Below are 9142 nucleotides of genomic sequence, written 5' to 3' on the forward strand. Positions count from 1 at the left end.
CATTTCAAAGGTTGGAAATCTCGAGTTTTGAAGTTTATCGAAGAAGAACTGGTTGATGAAGATCCTCAAGAGTTGGAAGGATTGCGGCAATATGAGAAGAAAGAAGGAATCTTCAAAGCACTTTTTGAGAAAAATGTAAAATCTGCAAAATCATTCTGGTGTTTAGCTGAAGTGTACCATCCCGCTTTATCCAAATTAGCACAGAAATTAATTGCAATTCCAAGGTCTTGGGCACAAATCGAAAGATTATTCTCCAACTGGGCTTTCATCCACTCCGATCTTCGCAATCGATTGAGTGTCGAACGATCAATGAAACTCGTGGCCATTTATTACGGGTTCAACATGCAAGATCTAACAGATCATGCTGTAGAAGAAAAAATCAGTATAAAATGATTTGAAACATTTTGATGAAAACCCTGAACTTTTTACTTTTTATTGAAAATCGTGATACAAAAGTGTTATGCAAATTATTTTGTAACGTGTAAAATACAAACTTTTTTAGAACCTTTTGTCTGTTTTTTACCTTACTATTAAATGTAACTCAGACATCGTCTCAAATCGAACACTTAAGATCTATTCTTTGTTTATTTCCTTCTTGAACTCTCTCAATATAAAATTTATGAACGAAATACCAACGGGTACCTTTAACACAAAAATACTGGTGAACAAACTTTAAATATTCAAGAATACCTCAGTCTCATTAAATTTGTACGAGAACCAGGAGTACGAACGATACTTGCCTTTTAATTTTGCCTGAAGATGCAGACACTGTGGCTTCATGGTAATGAGATTTATTATTTCTCATTCGAACTGCAAGCTACCTCTTTGATTTTCAGGCCGTAGTAAACCTGAACGAGTTTATCAAAAGAAGCTGGAGTCACATTATTTTTGGGGATTTGAGAAGATTCAATTGTGAAGGTAGTCACAGGCAGTTGCAGCAGATTGATCGCAAGTTCGCTCAAATCAGGAAAATCATTGATAGCCAATTCCCAAAAGAGAGAACATCTGGGAATTTTCTTCCTAAGGAGAGTATCAAACGGTATCGCCTTCTTTTCGAACGCTTGTAACGAGCACCGGGGGTGCCCGTTAGGAACCCCAATAAAAGGGAGAAATGAGAGAGAGTGAGACCAGTAGGACATGGGTTAAGTTTAGGAAAATTAGGACTCCCCCCTTTCGGGGTGGTTTAGAGCAGGCTAAGGGTAGGAGGGATTTTTGGAGGATGAGAGGGTAAGCCCTCCGGGTCGGGTAGCTCCGGCTAAAAAGCCGGCTAAAAAGCCGGCGGAAAAAGGTTCTGGGGATTAATTGGTATGGGTGGAAGGCCGTACGGGGTAAAACTATGAACAACCCCGTCGGATTGCCAAAGACTGACTACGGGTGGAAGGTCGTACGGGGTAGATTCAGTCACTACCCCTACGAATTGCCAAGACGGAATACGGGTGGAAGGCCGCTCGGGATAAATCAGTCGTTATCCCGGCGGATTGCCAATTTAATTAAGTGTTAAAAAAATAAAATTAGGTTTAAGAAATAGGAATAAGGATCTTGTAATCCCGGGAACCCAGGAGAACCGCTCCTGAGGAAAGGAAAGGGGGTAGGTTAATTTTAGGGATGGGGAATTAATAACCCAGAATAACGACCTAGAATAACGACCCAGAATAACGTAGAGGGATCCACCAATCGACACCCGATCGATTGGTAGGCGTGATTAGGGGGTCAGCGCAACGCGACACTGACCTCCGAAAAACAGTTACGCATTCACCGCGGTAACATCCACACGTGAGTGAACAGGAGTGAGTGTGAGACTTGACGAGTGCATCACCCAGGATACCAGGACAATTAGCTGCAGCCAGGATGGTCCTGAAGAGGAAGCGAAAGGCAGCAAGGAAAACGACCGTGAGTTTTCACAGTTACAGTTAAATATTTTCCCCTTTTTGGCGGCTCCCCAATGAGTTATTGGTGGTAAGAGATTTTTCCGCGCCATGGAAATGGCGTCGGTTGTGCCCCCAAATTTTGGGTGGTTTTGGAGAGGTCTGAGGATGGATTTTCCGAATAATTTCGGTCTGTATTATCCCCCAGTGCGGTTGGGAGGCCATTGGTGTAATTTATGGGGTTTTGGGGGTAATTTTAAGTGAAGTTTGGGTGAAATTGTCCACGGCCAACGAACAAGGCCAGCGGTTCTCCCTCGTGGTGCCATCGAGGCCGTCATCGAGCGGCAACGTGCAACAGGTCGGGAATAGCGTATTAAATTTCCTCGCGATTATCAATGGCTTTAACAGGGCTAATTATGCACCCTTACGCCAAAATTTTTGTGGGGTTGTGGGGAATAATGTCCCGAACCAGATGGTTCAGGATTTTCCGGAATCTGCCGAGCGGATTCCGAGTTATGGGATTTTAAGGGAAGTTAGATTCATTTTGGGGGTTTCTCCTCGCTGCTAACCGAGCAGCGAGGCATCGTGCGTCTCTCTCGCTCTCTTTCTCTCGCTCGCACTCACGCGTCAAGGGCCCGATTCCGGGAAGTTATCGATTTCCCGGGCGAAAATAATATTTCGGTTATTCCTCGGGTCATCGCCGATCGATAATCCTCGAGGCCGCATTCCGATGAGATTATTGGATACTAGTATGGCATGTTTAGCGATATATTCGGTAATTGTTAAATAGTTTATTAATAATATGTAATTAATCAATTAATTTGGTATTTAATTTGGATACTAGTATGGGATGTTTAGCGATATATTCGGTAATTGTTAAATAATTTTCTTTCGCGGCGAGTTAATGAGACAAGTGCAATTGCATTTAGGATTTTGGTAGAAAATTCATGCTAAATTAAAACTATAATTGGGTATTTTGCTGGAACTCTGGTAGTGAGAGAAAATGGGGAATTGCTAATATAATTTGGAAGTCGATTGGTCAAATAAAAAGGGTTATCATTGATTATTCTTGTATTGGATTCTCACGTAATAGCGGAACACGTAAGGACAATGTTTTGTTGCATTAATTTATTTCTCGCCTCCCGTTTCCTTTTTTTTTGATATTTTTCCCGATTTTGCCATAACCTTACCCCCATCTACGATCCACCCCTCTCTCCACGACTGGCATACTGAGCGACCCCAGGACCGTCACCTTTCCCCAAAAGCCTAATTATCCTTTCCGCTCCCTTCAGGTTCCCTTTTTGATTTTTGAGTATGTTTTAGGGTTAGAGTTTTAAGAGTTTCAGTTACGATTTTCGGTGAATTGAATATCGAGGCTAGTTAAGTTTAGGATTAAGGACTTTTTCCGGTTTGGTAATTCCGGTCAAAAATTACCTGGCGCCCATAAGGTTAAATTTTAGCAGGTTTTTGTTAGGCTCAGGGGAAGTAGGGCGAAGGTAATGGGCATTTTCCATTTACCGGAAAATGTCACGTTACACGCTGTATAACCTTCCAAACCATCAACAGACAGTTGATCCATCAATAAATTAGTCAATCGTTTTAATCTTTCGACATGGTTGTTAAATCTTCTCCCACAGTACGAATGATTGAAGTAATTAGCAGCCAACATGAGTGGTGAAAATATGTCATCAAAGTCGATGCCATCGAGATTAATGGTACTGCATCATCCTTCGAAAACTAGCCAGCTTTCAGCTATCTCTCCCAAATTCGTGGTTGGATCGTCACACTTTTGTCTCAAGTCTTTTAAAGCTCCAAGGAGCACAGCAATATCCTTCACTTCCTTGTGAAAATTCTCGTCAAAAATGTTACTCATATTCGAGCTCGTCAATTTAATTAGTTCTTCAGCTACGAGCTTCTTCATGATGCTCCAGTTAAGAAGATATAATTCATACATTTTTTCTCGTTCCCACCACAATTGAAGCGAACCCCACGTCAAAATAGTACCATCACGTTCCTTTATCAGACCTCTAGCACTGGAGCTTCGGAATCCGCTGAGAAGATCGTCTAATTTACTTGCCAATTGTTGATCATTTAAAATCTCAGCAGTTGAGTCAATTAAGGCTTTTTGGTCAACAAAAATCCACTTTCCCCTCTTCAGGTCCTCCGTAATTTTGGATTCCATCAGTCGATCTTGAACAACTACAGCAAACGACTCATAATTCAATGTGTCGTTGGCTTTCTCCATAATTGTACGAACAATTTCACTTTCGTGGGGCTCAAAAGGCTGTACCTCTGGTATCTCAACATCCCAAGAACCTGCATACACTCGCCTCGTATCCCCATGCTGAATGACACCGACAATCCTGGGGGAAACTGCAGCATCTCCTGCAGTTTTCGCGAGAATTAGTATGCCATTTGACATACATGCTTCACGGTGGACCTGGACAAGCTGCTCAAGAGCTTCATCGAGTAAAACAGTTTTAAGATGGTCTCAGCTGGGTAACAAATCTTTTAAAATAATAGGAGTTGACAGCGTTAAAAGGGACTCGACAAGAATAGAAAAATTCAGCGGCTGATTTGGTGATTTTTTCCTGTTCTTCTGCCGTGATTTTATCGAAGGATGGGCTAAGGGCAGATTGCTTCTTCTTACGCTTCTGGGGGCGTGGTGTCAGTGAAATTGGTATCTCCACTGCAGGCGAACATGTAGCATCTGATTCGAGTTGAAGAGTCTGATGACCAGAGAAAAATTAATCCTGGATTGAAATAACGTATATTCAGCAAGCTGATTTGATATAGATTGACATAAATAAATTGCATTGATTTTATAAAAATTTAGTACTTCTCTCACAGCCTGTAATTCTTCATTAGACGACGATTCATTCGAAGGTTTCTCTTGGCACTTGGCTCTGTGGGAAAATGGTACGTGGTTATATCGATATCAAATTGTTTTCATTCACAGGTGATTCACCGAGAGGTTTTTGGCAAAGTTCTGAAAAATCTAGTTTTAGAAAAACAGCCAAGACATCTACCCATTTAGAGTCCTAACTTTTAATTTGGTTTGTGATATAATTGAAAATATCTAATTAGAATCTTTACTTCTGACATTAAATTAGATTAGATAGATTAGATAGACGTTAGATTTCAAAGTAACTAGAAACGTTAATTTAGATTCCAAGAGACGGTTTGGTAAAAATAAAACCTGCCCATTATTTCGCTTACCGGTGGTTTTTGAGCCTCTCCCTGTGGCTATTCTGATACACTGTTTTGCAAATTAGACACTGAACCTCGCCAGACTCAAGTCGCTGAAATTGTCCAACGTCATAGAAATTATGGAGGGGTCGTCCACCCCCGCCGCGTCCAACGCATCCAACCCTATGACCTCATTCGCGTGTCATTTTCGCTATTTGTACTAACTAATATATAGGTTGAAATTTTTAGATACAAATTTACACAATAGATTATAAAACAAAGAAGGCCACTTGAGAAAAAAAAACAAGTTTCCCACAATTCCGTTGCATGGCGCTACAAGCTGTAAAAAATGTAAAAAACCTCGTTACGTAATTTACCGAGTTCTTTACATGTAAAAAAGATGAAATTTGCTTGAGGTAATTTATATCCCAACCCTGATCCCCACAAGTCATCTGAGCAGTATGGGCATCATCTGTTAAAAGTGTCAATTTTCGCCACCAGGCAGCGCTAGTGTCGCGGGGCCCGGTGGTGGTGGGTGGCGGTGGCTGGTGGGTGGCTGAGGTCGGTAAGGAAGGAAACTGCAGACTGCCGAAAAAAGTATCCGACTATATAGCTTGAGGAAACACAAGTGGTATCAAAAACATCTGCTGAGACATTGCTCCCAGTGTTAGAAATGCGATTGTAAATAAATGAACACATGTATCCATTTTACATATTCCAGAGTCTCTTATGCCACATTTGTGTTACATTTCCAAACAATAACGTATTATTAACAGTTTTATTTGTACATGTAAAATTAAAGTCATAAGAACGAAACTCGTTCGTTCTGAAATAACCATCGTTGTGAACATGATGTAGCCAACAGAACATGAATCTCCATGTTCATTATCAATTCTGCTCCTTTCGCGTTCAATATTTTCAGCTTTGAGTTTAATCACTTGAAGTAGTGTGGATACCATTTTGACAAGAAAGGCGGCCAAAATAGAATGAGCATCTTTACTGGGTCTCAATATTCCTGAAACGAAGCCGGCCCAACGCAGGGAGACTCGGGGTTTGACCTGTCAGCCGTCGGCTTTTAAAGTTAACTCTGGGTCTCTAGATCGAAATACGCGAGAGCGTAACGGCCAAGTACATTGTAATGAGATTTTTCTCGTTACTAGAGAAATCCCTAGGAAAGTCACCAGGTGAGAGGAACGATATTTAACGGCGGCTAAAATAGCCGAGCGAAAGATGAGTAGAACAGCGGACGACGGCCAATCAGGCCGCTCCGAAGGTGAATTGAACCAATCACATACTGGGAAGAAACGTGTAGGGTGAGACCATGTTTCAGAACACTACAATGGCGCTGGCGATAGCTGTTCCTCAATTCAGAAAGCCACCCAGCCGTGTTAGGGAGTCCAGGGCCGACGTACAGGCGTTCCAACTGGGTGGTTCTGAAGGGCGCCGTCGATTTAGAGAAGGGACCAACGGCTAGGTGAAAGGACTAGCGTCCCCTGATCCCGACGGGCTGAAAGGTGGCTGTTGGCTAACGGATGACCCACAGTCACTGAGATGCTCAGACTAGGGGGAGAATGCCCTGGGAGATTTCAGAGGAGTTAGCGTTGAGTGCTGGTCTCGGGCGGATGTTTTAGGAGCTCGGGATCAGTTGGTAGCAATAATCTGTAAGAAAATTTTTCCCGTGTCAACACGCCGGGATAATTCTCAAACTAGTCTGGCTGCCGCCTCTATCGTTCACGATTGGGCGCCAGCCAGGTTTTTCTGGAAAACCGGACGGAAAACCAGCCGCGAAGGACTATCGTCAACTCCGCGGACTTTCGGCGGCAGGTCTCACAATGCCGAGCCAGCATCAGCATGACACGGTAGAGTGGGCGAGGTTCACCAACGTACGAAGAATTTCAATTACTAACTTCTGCCGCACTTACGGCGTCGTCAGCGATATCTTTCGGGGGACGTATTCTCCAAACTCTCGTGGAGGAATGTGACCATCCCTCACACGTGGTACTCTCTCCTCTGGGGTGGCTCCACAAGACAAGACGCAGATTACCTGCGAATCCTTCTCACCCCGCAGGGCACCGAACTTCTCGAGGCAGATGCGACGCAGGTAACGTCCACCCTAACTCGAGAGCTCGATAAAAGCAATCTCATCGCGAGTCAAAACTAGATGCACTTCCCAAGGAGGCGCGTGCGACTGGAACTACGGGAAACGCCTTGCGTCCCAGCACTTAGTCCACCCCAACACCATGGGTTTCGCCCTAGAGATGGATCTCTGTAGCCTTAGACTCTCGTCCGTAGCCTCAAAATAATCCATTTCACTGATCGGGGACGCATAACCGTCCCCTTCTCTCGCTATTCCAAGATTCCTTAGAAGCACATACCCCTTGTAATCCCGGCAGGGATCATTGCCACCAACTGATCCCGAGCTCCTAAAACATGTGCTCGATACCAGCACTCAACGCGAACTGTTCTGAAATCTCCTAGGGGCTTCTCCCCCTAGTCTGGGGATCTCAGCGACTGTGGATCATCCGTTACCCCACAGCCACCAATTAACTCGACGGGATCCCGGGGGCGCTAGACCTTTCACCTAGCCGTTGGGCCCTGGTCTAAGTCGACGGCGCCGTTCAGAACCACCCAGTTGCGATGCCTGTACGTTGGCCCTGGACTCCCTAAGACAGCTGAGTGGATTTCCGAATAGCGAAACAGCTATCGCCAGCGTCATCATAGTGTTCCGAAACACGGTCTCACCCTTCACCGTTTCTTCCCACTATGTGATTGGTCAAATTCACCTTCGGAGCGGCCTGATTGGCGGTCGTCCGATGTTCTACTCATCTTTTGCTCGGCTATTTCAGCCGGCGTTAGATGTCGTTCCTTTGGCCTAGTGACTTTTCTAGGGTTTTCTCTAGTAACGAGAAAAATCTCGTTACAAATCCCTGCCGGGTTCATGAGCGGTCCGTGGTTCCAAGGAATCTTGGAATAGCGAGCGACGGCGACGCTTATGCGTCCCCGATCCGTGAAATGGATTACTTTGAGGCTGCGGACGAGCGTCCGCGGCTACAGAGATCCATCTCTAGGGAGAAACTCATGGTGTTGGGGTGGACTAAGGGCCGGGACGCAAGGCGCCTCCATGGGAAGTAACTCTGGTTTTGGCTGGCGATGAGGTCGCTATTACCGAGCTCTCGAGTTGGGGTGGACGTTAGGTGGGTGAGAATGGTCTCCAGATGCCTGCGGCGCACGTGCCTCGAGGAGGTGATATGTGTCTTTTTTGGGGTTGAGCCACCCCAGAGGACAGAGGACAACGTGCGAGGGATGGCCACATCCCTCCGCGAGAGTTTTGAGAAACACGTCCCCCGAAAGATACCGATGACGACGCCGTAAGCGCGGCGGAAGTTAATGGTTAGACTGTAACGTGACATTTTCCCGGTGAATGGGAAATGCCCATTACCTTCGCCCTACTTCCCCTGAGCCTAACAAAACCTGCTAAAATTTAACCTTATGGGCGCCAGGTAATTTTTAACCGGAATTACCAAACCGGAAAAAGTTCTTAATCCTAAACTTAACTAACCTCGAAATTCATTGTATCGAAAATCGTACCTCGAAATCCTAAAATCTGAACTCAAACTTAGTCTCTAAAATCCAAAAAGGGAACCTGAAGGGAACGGAAAGGATAATTAGGCTTTTGGGGAAAGGTGACGGTCCTCGGGTCGCTCAGTATGCCTGTTGTGGAGAGAGGGGTGGATTGTAGATGGGAACAAGGTCATGGCAAAATCGGGAAAGATATCCAGAAAAGAAAACGGGAGGCGAGAAAGGAATTAATGCAACAAAACATTGTCCTTACGTGTTCCGCTATTCATGTAAAAATTCGGTAGAATAATAATAAATGATAAACGATTTGATCAGGCTAATCTGCTTCCAAATTTTCTTAACAATGTCTAGCTTTTTCTCAATACCAGAACTTCAGCAAAATCCCCAAGTATAATTTCAATTATCCTCTTAACTCGTCGCGAACATAAATTATTTAGCAATTACGAATATATCGCTAAACGCCCCATACTAGTATCCAAATTAATTACCAAATTAATTAATTAATTTCA

The sequence above is a fragment of the Fopius arisanus genome, unplaced genomic scaffold, assembly GCF_000806365.1.
Source record: "Fopius arisanus strain USDA-PBARC FA_bdor unplaced genomic scaffold, ASM80636v1 scaffold00322, whole genome shotgun sequence".
Lineage (NCBI taxonomy): Eukaryota > Metazoa > Arthropoda > Insecta > Hymenoptera > Braconidae > Fopius > Fopius arisanus.